Raw genomic sequence first — 24,134 nt, 5'->3', positions numbered from 1 at the left:
TATATAGTAGTGTGTATATGTCAGTCCCAATCTCCCAATTTAACCCTCCCCCTGCTTTCCCCCTTGGTAACCAGAAGTTGGTTTTCTACACCTGTGACTCTATTTCTGTCTTGCAAATAAGTTCATTTGTACCCTTTTTTTAGATTCCACATATAAGCGATATCACGTGATATTTGTCTCTCTCTGACTTAACTTCACTCAGTATGACAATCTCTAGGTCTATCCATGTGGCTGCAGATGGCATTATTTCGTTCTTTTTTATGGCCGAGTAGTATTCCATTGTACATATGATGCCCATTTCATTCATGCTGGACAGGTGGCAAACCATTTTTCCTTTGGGTCTGTGCTGTCCTTCTCACTTGATAGCTCCACCTGCCCCTGCTGTAGGCCTTCCTGGGTCACAGCATCATCACCATGTAGAGCAAAGAGTTTTAGAGGCTTCCAGCCAATCACCTCATGTGTGCTGTCATCCTCTGACCCCTTCTACCCGTAGACTCTGTGAAGGAGAAACCTCCTGAGTCCACTCCCTCACTCACACCACCTTCCCACCGCTGCTTCTTTGGGTATCTTCGCTGTGCCCCGCTGTGTTCAGAGACCTTAGAGGAACGGTTGAGAGCCTCGGTCACCTACAGCCACCCAACACACTTACAAAATTTTATTTTCCTCCAAAACATTTTGCCATTGGTGCTTGCCAAAGAGAGGTGCTTTTTTTTTTTTTTTTGGTTTGGTTTTTTGAAAATGTCAAGGTAACAGAAAAGTTTATTGGGACAGGAAATGTGGTACATTTGGTCCTAGGAGAGGAGGAACATCAGCCACCTGCTATATATACTAGATCTATACCTTTATGATGAATTTGCTTTGATTTTAAAAGGTTGATGGAACTGAGAGCAGGCCACCCCAAAATGTGCCATATTGATTATTTTAAAGTTACTTAAGAAACAGCCAGTGCAAAGAGGACACTCTGACCCTCCCTTGTCCTCTTGAAGGCAGGAAATAAATCTCCCATGTGAAAGGTATCCTCCCCATACCGGGAGGTAGAAATATATCCTTATCACTAGAGACAGGGAATTCAGGGCTTAGAAGGCTGTATGAACAAACCTTGTTACTTCTTTACTAGTTTACTACCCCAAGCCCAACTTTGTCAATTCTTTACAAATTTATTATTTCTTTATTTAAAAGATATAAAAGCTGATAGCTTTGGTCACTTCTTTGGGTCTCATATCTTTGTATGTATAAAATTAAATTAAATTTGGTGTTCTCCTATTAACCTCTCTTTTAATACAGGGAGTGTCCCAGCCCAGAACCTAGAAAGGTAGAGGGGAAATTATTTTTCTTCCTCTACAGGGTCAGAGTTTCATCTTGATTTCCACCCAGCCCAATTTCTAGATCGTGGCCTCTACTATTAGTTTCCTTCATGCTCTGTGCTTTTCTCATTAAAAGAAAGCTATTTTTACATAAGTAAGGGAACGCCACAATCTACTTTTTGTCAGCATGCTAAGATAACAAACAAGAGGGGGCCAGAAAAAGAGGAGGCGGAAGTCTCCAATGAAACACTTCAAATGAGAAGGATTTCCTTTCGTCCCTCAAATTTTTGGTTTGTTAGACATTTTATCTGACATGTGCACTGTGTATTGTGATATACGTGCATTGCGAATACAAAGATTGTCCTCAACGTAGAGGACAGATCCCGGACTTGTCCTTGACAAGATATGTTGAGGCCAGGTCTCCATGTTCCTCAGGGTCCCTGCTGCATAATTGTTACATTATCCGAAGGACACGAGGAGATCTCTGGAAGTGAAGGAGTTGTGTGTGTTCCGTGAGACATCAATTCATAAACATGGTTTGTTTGAACCTTTAATGGAAACACTCGTGTTCCAGTTGAAGGAACACAAACAGTCATTCTTCACTTCCTTGAATGTCACAAAAACCCACAGGACTGATGAACAAAGTTGAGTATCAGAAAACCCTCTGAGAGGGGGAAAGAGGGCAGTCACAGAAGGAGCAAGTACAAAGTTATCAAAAGAATAAATGATCCTACTTTGGAGAAGCAGAGTGATCTGGAAGGGGAGCATGGGTACCTTTGGCTCACACCTATATGTTGATATTCTCCTTATTTTCTTCTCACTTAGCTCACTTTTAGGGGCTATATCATCCATTCCCATGGCTCCTCTGTAATTACTATCACACAGCCACTGTCTGAATTGGAGCAATGAGCAAGTGTTACGTATACGAGTCAGCAGACATCTGGTCCTGTCCAAAACGTCCAGAAGACATTGGTCTATACCAAAAAGTCTTTGATATTTGGTCCTGTCCTAAACGATTTAGCATGGACCAAATATGCTCATGGATGTTTTGGATAGGACCAATTTCAAGGATATTTTGGCATGGGCCAAATGTCTTAAGGACAGGAGATGGAAGCAGATTCGGCACTTGAATGATGGGTAAGGGGTAAGTCGCCAAGCGCTTGGAGAATCAACAATCATCAAAGGAAGCCATGGACAGCTTTCCTTAAACTAATATGTAAACGTTTCGATGAGATCTATTGCTATGTCAGCGATGACTTATCTTAAGAGTTAAAAGACAAATAATGCTGACTTGACCGTTTTATTTGTATTTTGAAAGTGAATAGGACACCCCCTAGTGACCACAAAATAGCCAACTGGTTTCTCTAGGTCAGTTAAGAGCCTTCCCATGATGGGAAAGAGGAAAGCCAACTGGAGGGTTGAGGAGACTGTTACAAAAAGATCCACCTGGGAAGAATGTATCCAGCAATGACAGGTTGTGTGACGATGATGTGAGATTGTCAAACACTTTTGTATCCTTCCCTTCAGTCTGGCTTATGTACCTTTCGAAGGAGCACATGGCTTGATAGGGAGGCAGCCTTGAAATCAACTGACAGAGCGGAGAAAACATTAAAAGCATCTGCAGCCACAGGACACTCTGCTACAGTGAGATTTGTTGTAGGACAGAAAAGACAGCTTTATAACAACATCTTATTGATATTGGCTTCCAGAGCATGGATAGGAAAAAAAAAAAAAAGAATGTATACGCTGACAGTAAGTGTTTGCAGCATGAGTTAGGGTCTTTGATGGAACAAACTGGGCTACCAATAAAGTAGTACAAGAGGGAAAATAAAGATGCTGCAGCAGTGAAGAACGATCATGGGGCCAATAGCGTACCTTGGAGTGTTGCACCTCAGCTCCATTTTAGCAAGAGAATCACGGGCTTAGACCTCTGGTCTTCCCGTTTGAAGCATCAATAGATGTCTTGCCCAAGGGTGACTTTACAGAGATGGTATGATAATAACAGCTTAATGTGAGATAAAGATCTATCTGATTGCACAGGTGGAATTCTTAGAAACAAACACCACACTTAGATCCATGCTGATTATAGTAAGGTTATAATAATATCAGCTAAAAAATCAATTTCAAAGTTCCTGTCAAAAGTCATTGATTTGTTATTTTTGAGTATACAGACGGCTTTTCAGTTGAATTGCTTGATGTGTCTTAAGCCTCAAGTCACAGATCTTGAAATATTGATTTTATCATTTTAAAATGGGGAAATTTTATAGAGCACCCATGAGTCAGTGGTCAAACTGCAGTTAAGTCAATGCAGGATATTTTTTCTAACACGTCACAATCACTGTTCAGAATAGCTTTGATTTGGTGCATTACTGTATATTTTTTTTTTCGCCTCTAGGGACAGTGTGGATGCTAATTCAAATTTTTCAAGGCAGGAAATGAGGTGTCTGGTCTGGTAAAGAAAGTCATTCATCAGAGTTACAATTCTTCCTGGCTGGGGATGTAAACGGAAGCATCTAAACAGTCTAAGAAAGCTGATCTTATGACATCCCTGGAGAAGATGTCGTAGCGCTAACATAAACCATCATTACTCTCCACTTCCCACGACCTAAGTACTTCAAGGTTAGTGATAGATAAATAGGTTCTGTTTTTATGAAAAGATGTAAAACATGAACGTTTCTTTTGTTCTAATTCCTGATGATGCCTGTGTGTTTGGAGAGAGGGAAAGAGCCCCTTTAGGAAAACAAGCAGCATCGGATTCCAGTTCTTTCCTGGTTATTCTTGCACTGATTTGAAGGGTTTTTTTTTTTTTTCTTTCTTAATGCATTTATATCCCATTTGGACAGCTCTGAAGGGTGTTACTGGGTTTAATTTGTCACATCACACTTATTTCTAAATCTTGTGCGTTTCAAACAAAATAATTCTAGACGCTATAGGAGACAGAAAGAATTTTGAGACTCAATTACCTATCTTCAAGCAACTTGCCCTAGAGATAAAGAGAAAGTATATATCATTATTTTACCCCTTACTGGGGAGCTTTGACATAAAAAGATAACTAAAAATAAATGCAGCTTTTGTGCTCTGAAGCCAGACACCCCACTCTGTTCTTTAGTATCTGGGTGACCTTGGACTTGTGCTTTAGTCACCATAGCTATAAATGGTGTTAGCAGTACAATATACATCATAGGGTTTTGGTAAGTATTAAATTAGTAACTATACACGAAGTAATGAGAATGCAATCTTGAGGCGATGGACTCAGTAAAAATATATGAACAAGGAAGTGTAGGGGTGGTGAGTGCTGTGTTATCATAGCAGGATAAAGGAATAGCAAAGAGGCTGGGAGAGGACTTACCTGGGTCAGTTGGAGAAGGCCTCCCTGAGGAAGAATTATTTGGACTGAACCAGAGAGTAGAGGGCATTTCACCTCAGAATCTTCTTAAAATGTCACTCTGTATAAAAGTGGAGTTACGGGTGGCTTATGAGATGGAGAAAGAAATCATTTGTGGTTAAGTTGGTCCGGGGAGGCAGTGCTCTTGGTAAATCTTCATTAACTGAGTGATTGAAGGGTTAACTGATTAGTTCATTTATTGCATGAAACCTGGAGAACCAAATGGTGAATAAATATTTAGGGAAGAAAAGAATGAAGGGATGATGGATCCTATTAGTGGTAATAATGATGTAAAATTTTGGAGGTAAGAAAATATGAGGGAGAAATCAGTACTCCGTTAATGTGGAAGACATACAAGATGACAAGTCAAGGATAAATGAGGTGTCAGGCCTGAATGACAAGTACACAGTAACAGGAAAACACCAAGGGGGACTTGCTTTGAGGGGAAAAAGATAAGGATACGCCTTTCACATAGATGTACGCACATCTGAAATGTGGATACATTTTGTGTTGCACAGTGTGATGGAAAACGTGTTTTGGACAGATTTGCCTCTAAAAAATAGGAGAAACTCAGAACTTAGGTGAGCATTAGAACCAAAATAGATAGTTTTATTTAACCAAAGAAGTGATTATTCATCTCTCTTCATTTCTTTCATCTTCATAGATGGGTTATCCATTATCGTGATTTTAAAAATGATTGTATTTAGCAAATATGGGTTGAGCTGCCGCTGGACACCAGGTTGAGATGAATAAAACACAGTTTCCACACCTCTGCTAGAGGGGATAAGGAGAAAGGGGAACCAGCAACACACACATGCATACACACACACACACACACGCACAGGAATGGTTAGTTGATTAAAGGCGATCTGGGGAAATCTGATACAATGAGAGTAAAAATTTTCAAGAAGAGCTCTCTCAATCATTTAGCAAAATATTTCATGGAGAATAAAAGCTAAGAAACTGCCTTTAGATTTGTCAACTAGGAGATGATCATTGATCTTTGAAGAGGAAAATTCAGTGGAATACTGGAGAAAGAAGTCACGGTGCATCTTTTATCCCTTCATCCTTCATTCCCTTGGGTTTTCAAGAAAAGTCTTATCAGTTGGCAAAAAGACATGTTTGTTCTTTCTATAAATGCTGACAATAAATGACTAAGCCATATTCATAATCACTAAATTGTCAGAATCCACTTTTTAAAAAATGACAACTAAAAGCATTTAGAAGACAATCAGACAGTGAAAGGGTCACCGCCCCCCCAAATAAAGTATTGTCCCCAAAGCAAAACTTCTAAATGTATATAATAATGTGTAATTAAAGATATAAGACAATTGCATTTTCTGACATCTCATGCCAGTGGAGTTGCTACCTTGAAGGGTGTCTCCAAATGATAGAATGAGTAAATAAACATGGGAGCATTCTTTAAGGATAATTTATTTACTTTATCTTAAGAGACAAATTTGATAATAAATAAGAAAGAAAAGGACAAAGGTTTTGAAGGTCAAGTTAAGCATTTTTCTTTAACAAGGTTATTTTGACATTACTAAATGGATCAGCCACAGAACTTTGAGCAGCTCTATTAGATTAATGATAACATCAACGATACAAGCAAGCACAATTTGTTAAGCACCTTTCCTCCTCAAGACTTTAATTCTGCTTGGGATGTAGAAAATGGAGATGGAAAGAAAGCCTGGTCTAACCCTGGTCACTATATATTTTTTCCCCTTTAAAAAAAATTTTTTTTAATTCAGTGAGAAGGAATCCATAGCAAAAAATAACTTTTCCAGACAGTACCACAAAAATCAATAATCAGTCTTGCCAGAAGAAACATTTTCAGTGATATTACAGATCAGACAGACTGTATTGATAATAAAAAGCCATATGTCCAGTCTTTTATATACTCTGAAAGGAAGTGTCTTTATTATTGCATAAAGCCTCTTCACCTACTCATACCCTCAGCCAAAGATAATCTCTTCCTCCTTTCACTTGTTTAGAATTTTACATTTCAAGCAGAAAGTGAGAACTTCTGGTTAAACATGGAGGCTTGAGTACGTGAGGGCTTTTTCTCTGCTCCTTCCAGAAATCCCATTCAAATGAGAGTACCCTACCTACGAACGATTTCTGTTCCAAGAGCACGTTTGTAAGTCCAATTTGTTCATAAGTCCAACAAAGTTAGCCTAGGTACCCAGCTAACACAATGGCTATAGAGTTCTGTACAATAATAGGTTTATAATACTTTTCACACAAATAATACACTAAAAAAAACACAAAAAATAAACATTTTAAATCTTCCAGTACCTTGAAAAGTACAGTAGTGCAGTACAACAGCTGGCACACAGGGGTTGGCATCAAGTGAACAGGCAAGAAGAGTTCCTGACTGGAGGAGGGAGAGCAGGTGGGAGATGGTAGAGTGGAAGGGTTGTCAGCAATAGGAGATGAAGGGCAAGCTGCAATTTCACTCACGCCTGACGCTGATGGCACAGGTTCTGGCTCCTTGCTAGGACCAGATGCACATTCACCTCTTTGGAAGTTCACAACTTGAAGCTTCACATGTAGGGGGCTTACTGTAACGATAAACCCACAACACAAAGGGAAAGGGGAGGGAACTATCAGGGGATAAAGAGATGTCAACAAAAGAATCATGCAGCAGGAGCTTGTAAAGGCTTATCTGTTGAGATTCTATATATCAAGGAAGGCTACAGTGAGGCGTGAGACTGAAAAGAAAGTCTACCTGAAAGTCCTCACGGGAAATATTTAAATACTTGGTCCCTTCCCAGAAACTGGTGGTTTATCTTGTGGAGAAATAGAATCAGAGGTTACCCCGATTTTAGCACATATGGCACAGATGAAAGGTGAGGGAGAGGGTATCATGCTTGAAAGTTACTGTGTGATGATACCTCCCCCCCCCCAAATCTTCTTAATTCCACTTCACTGCAAGAATATCCTGTTTTGGCCAATATTCATAGGCAGGAGTTTGGAGCAGTCTTCCCTGGAAAAATTCAAAACAAGACATAAAGAGTGACCTTTGGTGGTGCCTCAAAGAAACAGCTGGGTCCCCACCCAATATTGCTACAAGGAAGCCTACTGGTCCTTAAGACCTACCCACATATACAGAAAATTAGAGGATCAATCCAGGAGATCCATGCCTCCTGCATGTTGATCACTATCTCTGTTTTCTAAGGAACTAAATCTGGAGTATGGTGATTCAAGAAAATTTTCTAGAAGATAACAATATTATTTTCCAGATCAAAAAAGCTTGCTCAAGTCCCAGTATAATGAATGATAAATTACTTAAAGCACTTCAACATGCAAATTTAGAAAGCAAGAGAAGAAAAAAAATCCAAAAAGCTTTGAGAAAAAGAAATATATCAGATAACATCAAAAAGAATATTACTCAGTCATAAACAGAAAACAATTGAGTTATTTGTAGTGAGGTGGATGGATCTAGAGTCTCTCATACAGAGTGACGTAAGTCAGAAAGAGAAAAACAAATACCGTACGCTAACATATATATATATATATATGGAATCTAAAAAAACAAAAATGGTTCTGAAGAACCTAGAGGCAGGACAGGAATAAAGACGCAAACGTAGAGAATGGACTTGAGGACACAGGGAGGGGGAAGGGGAAGCTGGGACGAAGTGAGAGAGTGGCATGGACATATATACACTACCAAATGTAAAACAGATAGCTAGTGGGAAGCAGCCGCATAGCTTCGCGCTTTGTGACCACCTAGAGGGGTGGGATAGGGAGGGTGGGAGGGAGACGCAAGAGGGAGGGGATATGGGATATATGTATATGTATAGCTGATTCATTTTGTTGTACAACAGAAACTAACACCGTATTGGGAAGCATTTATACTCCAATAAAGATCTACTTAAAAATTTTTTAAAGCATCAAATGGTATAAAGCATTGGATGTCTCAGCCACACACTAAAATCTAGAAGATGATAAAGCAATTTCTTCAAAATTCTGAGGGTGAATGGTTTTCAAACTGTGATTGTACATGCTGCCAAATTGTCAATTAAGCGTGAGAGCAGAATCATTCACTTTCTTATATCCAAGGGTGAAAGCCATCTCTCCCTTCCTACATTTTTCACGGCACTATGGGTGTGTGCTGCCAAAACAAGAGAGTAAATGATGCAAAAGGAGGACGACACTGAACTCAGTAAGTAGGGGATGCAACAAAGGGTGAGGGCGAAGTCCCAGGAGAAGAGCTCTGTGTCAGGCTTTAGCATGAGTCCAACAGGGAGCAAGGGGAGAGAGTTATCTGGAAGGGGTTTCCTGGAAAATTGTAGAACTGTTGCAATACCTGAGGTGTTTTAGTGTTCAGAGAGGGTGTATTAGTTTGCTCGGGCTGGCACAACAAAGCACCAAAGATTGGATGGCTGAAACAAAACAGAGACATATTTTCTTAAAATTATGGAAGCTGGGAGTCTAAGATCAAGTTGTTGGCAGGGTTGGTTTCTCCGCAGGCCTCTGTCTTTGGCTCGCAAGCGGCCGCCCTCTTGCTGCCTCTTCACAAGGTCATCTCTCCGTGCATCTGTGCCCCTCATGTCTCTCTTCTTATAAGGACACCAGTCATATTATATTAGGGTCCCATCCTAATGGCTTCGTTTTAACTCAATCACCTCTGTAAAGATCTTATCTCCAAAGATGATTACATTCCGAGGTGCTGGAGTTTGGGATTTCAACATATAAATTGTAGAAGAACACAACTCAGCCCATAAAAGAAGGGTCATAATTCCACTGGGAAATGTGGAAATGAAATGTAATCAAGGTATAATATATCAACCAGCTACAATAAGATAAGACCTGAATATCAACTGAACCAACACTGTCATAGAACCATAATGAGGAAACAGATGAGAACAGGGAAAGAGAACGTTTGTAGAAGATTATCACAGGGAAGGAGGGTTGGATCACGGGAATATTGTTGTTTTGTACTTAGCCTTGCAGTACTATTTGATTATTAAATTCTGCAAATATATTTTATTGACAAACACTTTTCAATATTTTTGAAATGAAGTGGTGTTATTAAAAAGGAAAGATAGTTATTTGTAGAAACACTTTAGCTTTACTGTTAGATCATCGGGTTCTTGAGTGCAGGTTCCACGTCTTAGTCATTAGCATCTCACTTGTATTCTTCACATACGACATAGCAAACCCATGAGTAGAACATGCTATCACTCAAGAAAAGTTTCTGGAAATAAAGAATATAATACTTTATTTCTCATAATACCTAGCACCTGATTAATAGCGAATCATTATAAATGGAATATATATGATAAATATTGGCTAAATGAACAAATTAATCAGAAAGTAGAGTAAGAATTGATACAGTTTTAGTCAATCTCAAATAGAAAATAATCCAGTGAACGAAAGAGTGAGTTGGAGAGAAGGAGGAGAGAGAGAAAGGTAGAGAGAGAGAAGGAGAGAAGGAAAGACAAATCTGTGAGTTTATTTAACAATTATACAAGTAACCTCGTGCTACAGACTGAATGCTTGTGTCCCTCCAAAATTACATGTTGAAACCTAATCCCTGCAGTGTGATGATATTTGGAGGTATAACTTTGGGGAGGTGATTAAATCATGAGGGTAGAGCCCTTGTGAATGGGATTAAAAAAGAGACCCCAGAGAGCTGCTTTGCCCCTCTCAACATGTGAGGACACAGCAAGAAGATGGCCATCTACAAACCAAGAATCAGACTTTCATCAGACACAGAATCAACAAACATCTTGATCTTGAATTTCGCAGCCTCCAGAACCGTGAAAAATAAATATTTGTTGTTTATCATCCACCTCATAAAAGGCCTTTTGTTATAGCAGACCCAAATAAACTGAAACTGATGGACAATTCAGCCTTTACCAACCTAAACCAATTTTCCATCCTTTGCCGTTTTGGTGCGCCTTTTCAGATCACTTCTCTAAGAAATCAGAAGTCCCCTTTGGCTAATAATGCCAAAATGCTCTTAAGAGTATTTTTAATAATTTCATATTGATATGTATAGAAATATCAAACCACTATGTTGTGTAACAGGAACTAACATAGTGTCGTAGGTCAACTATACTTCAAAGGCAAACAAACAAACTCATAGAAAAAGAGATCAGATTTGTAGATCAGAGGCAGGAGGTCGGAGAAGAAGGAATTGGATGAAAACAATCAAAAGGTACAAACTTGGTTATAAGATAAATAAGTATTAGCGATACAATGTACACCATGACAAATAGAATTAACGCTGCTCTAAGTTATATATGAAAGCTGTTGAGAGTAATTTCTCATCACAAGGACATTTTTTTCTATTTCTTTAATTTTGTTTCTGTATGAGGTGATGGATGTTCACTAAACTTACTGTGATAATCATTTCATGATGTATGCAAGTCAGATCATTATGCTGGAAACCTTAAACTTACAGAATGCTGTATGTCAATTATATCTCAATAAAACTGGAAGAAAAAAACAAATATTTTAAAAGCAATTTTCAACTAGATATAAAATAGATAAATCCATTTCTGGTTGCTCCTTCACCATATTCCTGCCTAGAGAAACTAAAACAATTGTACCATGTCAACCTGAGAACGCTTAATGCTGTCCTTTAGAAAAAATCTAAATAATTAGGCTGCTCTTCATGAGAGGGCAGTGGAGGTGGAGATGGACTTGGAAAGTATTCATGAGCTGAAGATGGTTACTTTGTGGCTGTGGAATAAAAGCCACTGGGTAACTAGTAAAGCAGCAAAATGTAGACTGAAGACACTAGTCTTAATACTTGAAGGAAGGAAGGAAGAAAGGAAGAAGGGAGGGAGGAAGAAGACAGAACAGAATCTTGGCAATGAAGGAAATATCTAATAATTTGAACAGAGTACAAGTCAGAGTTAGACTAGCAACATGAGGATGGCCTTGTAGTGAGAACAGAACATTTTCCTCAAGACCAGGAAGGCGGTGGCTCTAGCAATGGAGCAGGACGGGTGGCAAAACCTGGTAAACAGGCAGAATTTATCATCACAAAGTTGAACTGCAAACTTCCCTCTTGTTTTGAGATGGTAGCTTCTAAATTCATTTGTATTTTGAAGGAAAAGATTTTTAAACCCTCCTTTTGTAGAGAAGTGTTGAAAATTGGAAAGACCATATTATCCATCAAATTGTGGAACACATCTTATTAATCAAAATATACTTAAAAATAAAAACAGTATATTAGAGAAAATGCAAGTTTCTCATAACATAGAATGGTGGCATCTCAAAACTATGGAACTAAAGTCATTCTCTAATAGTTGGTGTCAAATTAGTTTTTACCATTATGTTATTAGCCTAAGTGTTCCAATTCATCTACAAAATGAAGGGATATTTTCCCCCATGTAACCTCAAGTCAATCTTCTTTCTGTAAATTGATTATACAACTGGAAATGATTAAGCAGTGATCTCACCACAGCTTAAATCTATTCCAAAATATGGTATACATGAACATTAGAAGATTGACATATTCATTAAAATGAGGACCATTAATTCCTTAATATTTATTTAAATAGGAAAAAATAGTGGTACAAATGCAGGTTCGTTCAAATAGGAAATTATGTCTAAAAAGGCAATACGTATTCTTTGTGGAGATATCAGACCAAGGATTCAGACTAAAAGACAATTTATTTTCTTTGTCATAAATTACAAAATGTGCATTCTTTAGCAGACACTAATTGTACCAATGGGATTTGTCCAAACTACTCTCATCTGAGGTGTGGTTAGTTCTCACTGCGTCAGCACATGTATTCTTTCTCTGAGACTTAACTAGAAAGGCATATAATAAACTTTATTTCCAGCCTTACATGAAAAAAAGGTAATAATATGTGAGATGATTAGCTTTGTCGGGATCTATCAAAGACAGACTATGTTACACGATACTATCTAAACAGTGTGGGCAGGTGCTACGTGGTTGAGAAAATAATTTAAACGCGCATGAAACAATTTAAGGGTAAGACAGCAGATGATGATAGAATGCCATTTTGGGTAGTATATGTTGACAATTAGGGAACAAGAAAGCACTCAATAAGTTATCAACTGTACAATAAATACAAAAACATTTAAAACGAGTTAGAGTAGGGAGAGAGAAAGGAAAGTAAGTTTTCGTGTTCAAGGTTTAATGAACCTTGTTAAGAAAACCCAAGGAAGCTCTCTGCTCACCAACCTCTGTCTATTTATCTGGGACCATACAGCCTTTAACAATATTAATGACCCCATAGATTTACATCCCATTTTACACCTTTCAAAGAATTTTCATACGTGAGTGATAGGTCAGGGCGTGTATTCTTATCACTACTGTCCAAATAGAGGAAGAAGATGCATAACATAAGGTGACTTTATTAACACGAAAGCAAAGTGTAAGGCTTTCTAGATTCTAGCTATGCCTTGACACTTCCATATCAAGATGGGTGACCTAATGAGAGGGCATGAGTACAAAAGAGAAAGGAAGAAGGCGACAGAGAAGATGATTTTACGGCATCCAATTGTCAAATGGGCTCCTGGGGTAATAGTTAAAATCATTTTTTTAACTTTTTATTTTACATTGGAGTATAGTTGATTAACAATGTTGTGTTGGTTTCAGGTGTCCAGGAAAGTGATTCAGTTATACATATACATGTATCTATTCTTTTTTAAATTATTTTCCCATTTAGGTTGTTACATAATATTGAGCAGAGTTCCCTGTGCTATACAGTAGGTCTTTGCTGGTTATTCATTTTAAATATAACAGTGTGAAAGAGAAAAAGAAATACCGTATGCTAACACATATATATGGAATTTTAAAAAGCAGTACTGATGAACCTAGTGACAGGGCTGGAATAAAGACGCAGACGTAGAGAACAGGCTTGAGGGCACAGTGGGGAAAGGGGAAGCTGGGACAAAGTGAGAGAGTAGCATTGACATATATACACTACCAAATGTAAAATAGATAGCTAGTGGGAAGCAGCCGCATAGCACAGGGAGATCAGCTCTGTGCTTTGTGACCACCTAGAGGGGTGGGATACGGAGGGTGGGAGGGAGGCTCAAGAGGGAGGGGATATGGGGATATATGTATACATATGGCTGATTCACTTTGTTATACAGCAGAGACTAACACAACATTGTAAACCATTTATACTCCAATAAAGATGTGAAAATAAATAAATAAATATAGCAGTGTGTACATGTCAATCCCAAACTCCCTAACTATCCCTTTCCCCCAGTAACCATAAGTTCGTTCTCTAAGTCCGTGACCCTGAGTCTGTTTCGGTTTTGTAAATAAGTTCATTTGTATCATTTCTTTTTCTCTTTCTCTGTCTGACTTTCTTCACTCAGTATGACAATCTCTAGGTACATCCATGTTGCTGCAAATGGCATTATTTCATTCTTTTTAATGGCTGAGTAATATTCCATTGTATATATGTACCACATCTTCTTTATCCATTCCTCTGTTGATGGACATTTAGGTTGCTTCCACGTCCTGGCTATTGTAAACAGTGCTGCAATGAACACTGGGGTGCATGTGTCCTTTCGGACCATGTTTTTCTCTAGATATATGCCCAGGAGTGGAATTGCAGGATCATATGGTAGCTCTATTTTTAGTTTTTTAAGGAACTTCCATGCTGTTCTCCATAGTGGCTGCACCAATTTACATTTTGAAGAGATTATCCAGCATTTGTTTTGCTGAATTACAAGGAAGGGAGACAGAGAAAGGGCCATGTGGTCAGTTATTACTGGGGAGCTTCCCTTCTGGTTCAGTGAAAGTGGCCTGTTTTAAATGCCATGCTTTTTTCCTCGGCAGGTACCCTTCTGTGTAGAGTAGATAGGGAGCCCCTCACCTACCCACCACCCCCCTCCACTGCATGTGTAAAATGAAGGGAAAAGTTGTAAACAAAAATGGTCATTTGAGGTGTTAACTTGCTTGCATTTATAGTGAAAATACAAAAAGTCAGTTGCCACTTAGGGAAAGGTCCAACTGCATGGAGAAAAATGTATGGTGGATATACTTCACAGAGCGGTCACACATGAGTAGATTGCGCCCTCTAGACCAGACTTTTGTCCTAAGTAAAACTGTGAAGTAATTTGCATTCATCCTCTTTGTAGGAGAAGAGCACACAAACTCAGAGGGGGAAGAGTTCCTTTGTAAATGAATAAAATCCCCATTCCAAGAGAGACATGCATTTTAAAAATTTAGTCAATGTGGTGGGCTTCTGGGCATCTCCCCTGCCTTAAATTGTCTTGTGTACCCTTCCTTCTACATTCCATTTGCTGCCAAACAGGGTAAATCCATAAAGAATGCAGATCTGCTAGGAAGAATACACTACAGTTCTCTCTCATGTAGCTTTATTGGATCTGTGGACTCCAATGAGAGATGAAATGCATTGTTTTCCATTAGTAAAAGTCATCAAAAATGACTTGAAGATGCACTGGGAACGAATATCCGTGGTAAGAAAATAGCATGTTGATTAGGTCACTTTCTGACCACAACTAAGTTTTTTAGGAGAAGGGAAAGCCTGGGAAACTCAAGAAAACAACTAGAGGTGAGAGAATCCACTCATTAGAATACACAGCATGTCATTTCAGCACTGTTTACTGCACTCCACAGTGGTAATGCTTTTCCTTCCACTGAATAGATCCATCTCCGGAGCCCTCTTGGAACTGTCAATATAGTCATTATCAATTATGTAATGCGCGGGGGGAGCGAAGATTAATAATTCAGGGCTAAGACATCACCACGATTTATAATCTTGCATGTAACTGTCTACAGCTAGCATTGGGAGCCTGTCATTAACAGGCATTAACTTGAGAAAGTTAGAGTTCTGTATCGATCACCAAACACATATAGTTTATTGTGAAGTGATGCCTTAATTTATATTCCAATCAAGCCTCTAGGTGAATATCATTTGCATACAGAAGACTGCATCCTGAAGCCATCTGGTCCCACAACATGACAGCAGCTGCGGGTAAGCATCCTCTCTAAATAAGCGTATTAGTTGCAGTAGGAAAAGATTGAACCCAACCCACTTATGCATATGGCATATTGTTAAGGCACAATTACTACCCAAAGAGATAAAATGTCGATTTGTCTTGAATATGAAGAACTTGGGCTAGTCAATGACCTGATGGATGAACTGAAGGGAATATTACTTCTCCACATTTTCTATCTCTGGATAGGTGAACTGCCTCTCTGCTCTTTTGCTGTCCCTACCTCTCTAGAAATTTGCCTCCCTTAATTCTTCTAATACAAGTAGAAGAACGTTATTAACTTGGCCCAATTCCTGAGTTTCTGCAAGTGAATATGAGAGGATTACGACCCTCTCCCTGGGAGAATTAGACTGTCGAGTGTTGCATTAACTCAGTTAATCAGACTGCCAGCACCAACTTTTGGAGAAAGCATCTGAGAGACCCGAGCTGAATTTCAGAGAAAGCAAAAGACCTTTTTGTTACAAACACTGCCTAATAGTAAGTTAGGCAGAAACCTCACAGCATGGCGGTACCAATGGGTTAACAGTGGTTTTCAAAACTTAGCTGCATATTATAATTATCTGGGGAGATTTTATATAAAATACTGATGTCTGAGCCTCATCTGGAGATTCTAATTTAATTGGTCTGAGATGGAGAATCAGGCAGTGGAAATGTTAGCTTTTTAAGTCCCCTAAGAGACTCCAGTGTGCAACCAATTTTAAGAAGCACTGGTTGTAGAGTGTTCAAGTATAAATGTGTAAATTTAAGATAGAAAGAATGTAGCGCAATGAAATGGCTAAGATTTGGTATAAACATAAATGTACGGGAAAAATTAAGCAGCAGTTAGGAAATTAGTATATAACACAGAAGTATGGGTGCAAAATGTTGGATTGCCTGGTTGACAATGTTGTCTTGGCTGGTTGACAGAAGAGTCTTAGAGGGGAAGTAGTGGTATAAGAAAACACCAGCGTGCTTCCTCTATGTGTACCATACTTTGACACCCAGCAGCTAAGGTGAGTGATGGACAGGGGCTGAATTAGTGGATGTTAGACATGCCCTTCCTGGCTATGAAACATAGGGAGAAGTATAGGATAAATTGGATTTTGCCACTTTGAGGTTAGAACTGGAAAATCATTCCTCTAGAAGTTGGTGGATGTCTAATGCATGTTTCATAGGGGCAGTTGAGGAAATGTTCACTGCGTCCCATTCAACTTTTATCTGTGCACTCAGACCTGGATGTAAACAAAAAGGAGAGGATGATATTAGGAGAGCCTGTACCCAGGTACACTGCAATTCAATAAAGGGAGATTAAAAGAGTGTTTTTAAAGGCTTAAAACCTCAGAGATAAGCATCTGACAAAGAGCGTTCAAGGCAAAGAACGATAGATTAGAGAGGTAGCTTTGATAAGTTTTCATGCTGAGAAAACAAGGAGAATAAAGAAATAAAGCATCTAGAAGGAGCCCCAAAACCTCTCTGCTTATGCATTATTAATAACTAAAGAGGAATAAAAAATAATGAATCTTGACAAATAGAATGATGACAGCTTTAATGTTTCTGTGCTAGTCAAGGATGAATGAAGAATATGTATCTTCTATATACAAAGACGTGTAAGTTTAGATAAAATTGTATTATGCAAGGATCTACTCTAGATCTAAATGGAGTCTAGTTTAAATGTTAGTAAACAATTCTAGGTGGATTTCAGGATGCATCTGAGCACTATCTGTGGTTTAGGGGTTAGTATCATACAGAATTGTTCCCAAATATGATTCTTGAGATGGTCAGTCTGATGGAACCTACCAGAACGTTGAATTTTTCACCTTCCAACCCCATGTTCAGTCACAGAGAACTTTCGGCACTTGCTGAGCCATTGGAAGCAAACAGCAAACTTTTCTTCACCTCCTCCTTTTGTGATAGTAGTCATGTGTTCTTTTAATCCAGAGCCTGCGGAGCCTTCTTATCTGGGGGAAAATGTAATGGAAGAAGAGAAAAGACATGACAACATGACCCCATCAAATAAGCATTGGCCATCACTTCTTGCAATTCGATTAAAGAAATCTCCGGGCACCTCAAAGCAATTTATAGAAAAACACATTCCTATTTACCTGGGGAAAAGTGACTCAGGTTACAACTCCCAGTTTCTAGTTTTACTGCCTTAAATTTGATTAATGGGGCATATTGCTTGGTATTAAGCTGCATCAGGCTAGGTGTAATGAGATGTGGTATTGACAAGGGCTTTGCGATGTTGGCTGGACCGTTCAGAGGAGAGCACTTGTCTGAAAGGAAATGTACTTGGTTTAAATTCCCTTCTAATCCCTTCCCCTTGAATTGGACGTGTATATTCTTAAGATCTAGTTCCCTTTTGTGAGTACCTTCATTTGTCTTCATTCTCAAACGACATTCTAAGTGGTCACCAATCCATCAGTCCAAGAAGAGAAGATCTCCATCTGGATTCTGCTACCATTTTGAAAAGCTTCCTTTGAGATCTTAGACTTTGTTTTACACAACACCATCCAAACCTTAGCATTCCCACACCCAACAAAAGTATAGCTAATAGTTATTGGACATATTATGTTATCAGACAAAAATTAAGTTCCTGTGTTCATCCTCTTCTTTTATGCTCATGAGACCCCTCAGATAGGGTACGATAAGTATTTCTATTACACAAATGATAAAATGGAGTCCTGAGAAGTTAAATTATCTTGCCCGTGGTCACACGGCTATTGAACAATAGAGAGTGGCTTTCAATTTTTTTCATTCGACACATATTGTTCAAGACCTACTATGTTCCAGAAAGTACTGTATTAGGAGTAAAAAGTACAGAGGTGAGAAGAAATATGGAGGTATCCTCATGGAGATTGTGTTATAGTGGGAGAGAAGGACATAGGGGAAAAGGTAAACACAGACAAAGTATTGACAAATTGTGATGTCCTGAGATACAGAATAAGGGGAAGGCTTTCTCCAGAGAAGGTGGTCAGGAAAGGCTTTTCTACAGAGATAACATGTAACCTGAGCCCCAAAGGATAGCCAGCCAGCTATGGAATGAGGGGGAAGGGGTAGAAGTAGAACTGGAACGGAGGGAGAACGTGCCCTGAGCCTTGTTCTTGTTCATTGTCGTACACCATGTACTCTCTGACCTCCTTCAGAATAACCTGTGGCATTCATTTTTCTCAACTCATTCTAACCAATCTCCCACCCCATCCTACATTTAAATGTTGCTCTGTCTTCTTCTGACCGCATTTTATTTCTCTTCAGTTGAAGGGAAAGTGGTGTCACTTGTTACTTTTCAGTTTGTCTTTCCAGGGGGTCGACTAAAGCTCACATCCTGTGACTCCCCCGGGACCTTGCTCCTTTGCCTGCTTTTATCATCTATATCTTCATCCTCTCCTTTTCTCTTGATTCCTTTGTTGCAACGTACAAACATGCACAACTTTCTCATGCCTCAAAGTAGCTCTCAAACATGCATCTTCCCTCTAGCTACTATCCTTGAAAATAATGATCTATAATCCCTTTCTCTCCTTTCCCAGTTCTCATGTATTCCATGGACCCCTATGAACTAGGTTAGCCTCCTTTACTCCACGGAGCAAAAGAAGCAGTTGAATGAAGAGAACAGACTTTGGATTCAAACAGAAATGGATTAGAGACCCACGTCCCAATCTTTAGCTGTGTGACCTTGGGAAAGACACTTAACATCTCTAAACTTGAGTGTATACATCTATAAAATAGGGACAGTGATAAAAATACCTGCTTCTCGGGTTATAGGAAGTATTAAAAGAGACAGTATATACAGAGCACAGCACAGAGCTTCATAAAAATGGGAGTATTACGACATTACTTAAATCATTACTTAAACTCTATTAGCAAAAGGCAATAGCGACCTGCTGATTTTCAAATCCAATGGGATGTTTTCAGACCTGGTCTTATTATAACTTCCTTTGGATGTTTCACATTACTGAACACTCCTCTCATCTTAAAATCCTCCTTAGAATGCCTTGACCTCCATAGTACCACTTTACCCTGGTTGTCATTCTCTTTATCTCAGTGTCATTCTCATCCCATCACTATTCCTCCTCGGTAGCTGTGCTGAATCTTCTTCCTCTACTTCCTCTTGTTCCCTTGGGACACTTCTTTGTTATTCTAGGCCTCCCGCTGGTCATTCACACGTTGCCATCTATATGTGAGAGACTCTCAAAACTAACTTCTACTGATGGTTGTTCCATGAGCTCTAGATGCATTGAATACGTATTCAACTGTTGACAGGGGTTCTTTGCCTCCATGTGTCATAGAAGCTTCTGTGTCAATGCTGAGACAACTCTTTGTCTTCCTTTGGTTCCCTACCTCATTTTACATTACCAAAATCTGCCTGATCTTTCAAGGAAGAATGTTGGCACTATCTTAGGCTGCTTGTCTAACAAATCCGGGACACATACCGAATCTCTTGCCTTCAAACCCAGTACGCTTTGACTCGGTGTGCTGAGATTAGCAGCATACAGCATGTTCTTTAGCCAAGTAAATAATAGGTTAATATTATTCCCCTGTGATAGTTGATTTTATGTGTCAACTTGGCTAGATCACGGTAGCCAGTTTTTGGTCAAACACCAATCTAGATGTTGCTGTGAAGTCATTTTTTAGATGTGATTAACATTTAAATCAGTAGTTTTGAGTCAAATCAATTGACCCGCCATAGAGTGAGTAGACTCCCTCCAATCAGTTGAAGGCCTTAAGAGAAAACCACTGCGGTTCCCCAAGGGAAAAAGAATTCTGCCTTCAGACTCAAGTTGCAAAAGCCACTCTTCGCTGGATCTCCTGCCCGCCCCGAAGATCTCAAATGCATGAGCTCCCACAATGACATAAGCCAACCCCTTAAAATAAATCAGCTCCTCTCTTTCCCTCTTTCTCTCATTGGTAATGTTTCTCTGGGGAACCCTGACCAATGCACATACCCTATATGTTTTTCCTCTATCATTAGAAACACATCAGTAGCACTCTGCCACTTTAACTTTCCTTTTGCACGTTTGTATTATTTATTTTTGCATAAACAGGTGTCTCATGTGCAATGGGTAACCTACTCTCTTTAGATAAATGGTGTCAGTAGGCTCTTCAGTCTCGAGAAGAGAAAGCATCTTTCCTCTTTCCTCTCTTCCACTCACGTCTTTTCTTCATCAGCTTCCCACTGCACTAGCCCCGCCCCAATCTCATCCCGCTCATAAACAAATGTCAACCATCTCACCCACCCGAGTGGGTGGCAAGGATTTGCGATCCAAGTATTTCGGGCTTCTTGGGTCAGAAAACAAATTCAATTGCTATCTTGAGATCCAGGTGGTAGGAAAACTTAAAAACTAATAAATCGCAGTTCTGTGTCTTTTTTTCCTTCTCATACTTCGACTTGATTATTGATTAATAAATTGATTAATTTGCCCTCTATCATTGTTCTCCAGTTATAAACTGATGACTGCAAAAGCTTTGCACGTCGCCAGCAATTCAGCTTCTCAGAAACAAAGGACAAAAATCTGATTTGGAGAGAAATCTCTAAGGGATTAATTAACTCAGCAAAGATATTACAGCACTGGGTAAATGGATGATAGACAGAAGGTTGGGTTCATTCCTTATGTGCCACTGGCTAAAAAAACGCAGTTAATCTAGTATATTAAGCAAATATTTAGGACGTAAAAAGAAGACAAAACTGTTTTGTTTGTTCACTTGTTTTGCCAACCAAAAGTTCAGCTTCTGTTTCTTCTTCCCTCTGAAAAAAGGTAATATCTAAGAAGAGCTCTAAAAAGAGTGGGTTCGTGTTCCTGTTAAGTTTCGTGTCTTAACATGACATTCATTGATTCTACTCACACTTGCTGCATTGCCAGAACTTTTAACACATGTGCTTTGGTCTTCTAGTTTCTGGTTTCTGAGGATTATGGTATTTTCCTAGGTTAGCCAGCCTTCTATCTTGGACAAAGCTCTATGACTATTTACTCAAGTAACCTACCTCTGGAGTTGTTAATGCTTCCCCATATTTCCTGCCATGCTCCTCTGAATGTCTGGATTGTGGAAATTAATATTCAAAAGGGAGTAGAAGAAATTTTATATAAAAAGGTAAATAATATGTCTAGGGAGAGGAATGAAAATTTGGTCTCAGAGAGGCCATCTCTTCTTTCTATTTTCTCTATTGATGTGTTATTTTTAAAAGAAGGTACCTTTAGTTACCTATCATTTGATAATGGTAAATATTTTCTTTTACCTCCCTATTTCCTTCTTTCGACAATATTTTTTACAGTCTACAAGGTATCAATGTAAAAATATAAAAATAAAATGAAACGTTAACATTTCTGAAAAACCCAATGATTGAGTGGAATGTCCATTTCTGTCGTGCATATATTGGCATGAAGGCTTGTTTTAGACAGAAGGTTCATTTGTTTTTACTTGAGAAGTATCACTCTAACTTGAAAATATATAATATGCATTATATCTGTGTGAATAATATGCATCATTTAAAGGAAACAGAACAAGTAAACGTGTAGATCTCCCTTAAAAATCTACCTGAGATGATCTAGAAGTGGTTTAGTCTAAAGCCAGAGGAATGGATGAAATAACCTTTTAATCCACCCTCCTTGTTCTAGAATTGTAAGACAGAAGAAAATATATTCTGATCACAGAAATGGCATTTTCTTGAGTAGAATACTTGCCAAAGGGAAGAAAGACATGTCTTGATGTTGTTGCAATAAAATTACCATGTTTTGCTCTAACTTTAAAATCCTAAAGTATATTTCATTAAAATTATGCTTTAATTATTCATTAGACATAATAAACTTAACATTTCAATAATTAACTGCTCTAGCAAGAGGAGAGAAAAATCCAATGTGTTTATCTCCACCCTTTAAAATATCTAATTGTTACTGCCACCTTCCACCTCTACTTCAGAATGTCCCAGTGACTAGAAAATATCAGAAATCACTTAAGAGCTAATTTCAAGATGAAGATTTCTCCTTTCCTTTAACTTGCCCCTTGAAGGCCAGCAAAAATTGTATTTCTATTCATTCTCTCTGTCTCTGTGTCTCTCTGTCTCCCTCTCTCCTTCCCTCCCTCTTCCCCTCCATCTCTATCCCTCCCTCTTGCTCACTCCCCACAGAGTATAAAGGGCTTTGGAAGATTCAAGAAAGATTAAATAGTATGATGGGGAAGGGATAAATTGGGAGATTGGGATTGACATATACACACTACTATATATAAAACAGATAACTAATAAGGGCCTGCTGTATAGCATAGGAAACTCTACTCAGTACTCTGTAATGACCTATATGGGAAAAGAATCTAAAAGAAGAGTGGATATATGTATATATATAACTGATTCACTTTGCTGTACACCTGAAACTAACACAACATTGTAAATCAACTATACTCCAATAAAAATGAATTTTATAAATAAATAAATAATATAAAACATGGGTATGTTTTCTTAATAGTTTTTTTTTTACAGTAGATCCTTGTCGGTTACCTATTTTAAATATAACAGTGTGTACATGTCAATCCCAAACTTCCAGTCCTAACAGTTTGATATACATAAAAACTTGGAAAATTGCTACACATACATACACACACGCACACGCACACACACACGCACACACAGAGTTTATGTTATCAAGTCATGGTAACTCAACACCTAAAAAAAGTTCCCAGAGCCAATAAAAAGCTGTTTTTAATAATATAAGAAGTTTCCTGTGTATTTCTGTAGCTCACCGGCCTTCAAGTGGAGCTCTCCACAGTAAATACGATTCAAAAGCTCAATCATTAATTCTATTTAGGTTTAATGTGTCATAAAGCTAAGGAAAGCAGGGCCATTTTACTCTCTGCTGAGGCACGAAAAGTGTATTAACTATTCTAGCCAGTGCTGTAAATGATTTATTAATTCAATTTTGGAAAGTGAGACTGTCAGATCATATACGCACATATTATAAACAAACGATCTCTCTGGAGATTCTTATTCCTTCTCTTAGCTAAATGATTGACAATGCACTTCACCGATAAGCTCTCTCTCTCTCCCTCTAAACTCCCAAACACACACACACACACACACGTGAGCACACACACACAACTCAAATAATCTAGGTATGGCCTCTAATGTCCTCTCATACTTGAGACAGTACAACCAACTCTAAATATGAATTTAAAGCACCTGGAATGAAATGAAGAAAATTTTCCAAACTCAGACCTGAAAATTCCTGAGCCAACTGTGATGCAGTGAAAAGAACAATAGTGGGGACTCCAGTGAGCTGGATTCTACACTAGGATCTTCCAGGAAGCACGAATGACCTTGAGCAAGTCACTTCATCTGTGTCCTTATCTACAAAGGGGAGGACTAAGTGAGCCCTACCATCTCTAACTCTGTGTGAATCTCTGTGGTGACATGAGTGGAACACGACGACCTAATGAGAGTCTAGAATCAACCCAGCAGGATGTGTGATTCTCCTCCATGCGCATTGACATAGTAACTGACAGATCTCAATGCT

This window comes from Phocoena sinus, chromosome 21 (assembly GCF_008692025.1).
Source record: "Phocoena sinus isolate mPhoSin1 chromosome 21, mPhoSin1.pri, whole genome shotgun sequence".
NCBI lineage: Eukaryota > Metazoa > Chordata > Mammalia > Artiodactyla > Phocoenidae > Phocoena > Phocoena sinus.
The sequence above is the reverse complement of the archived record's forward strand: the minus strand, read 5'-3'. Positions refer to the sequence as shown.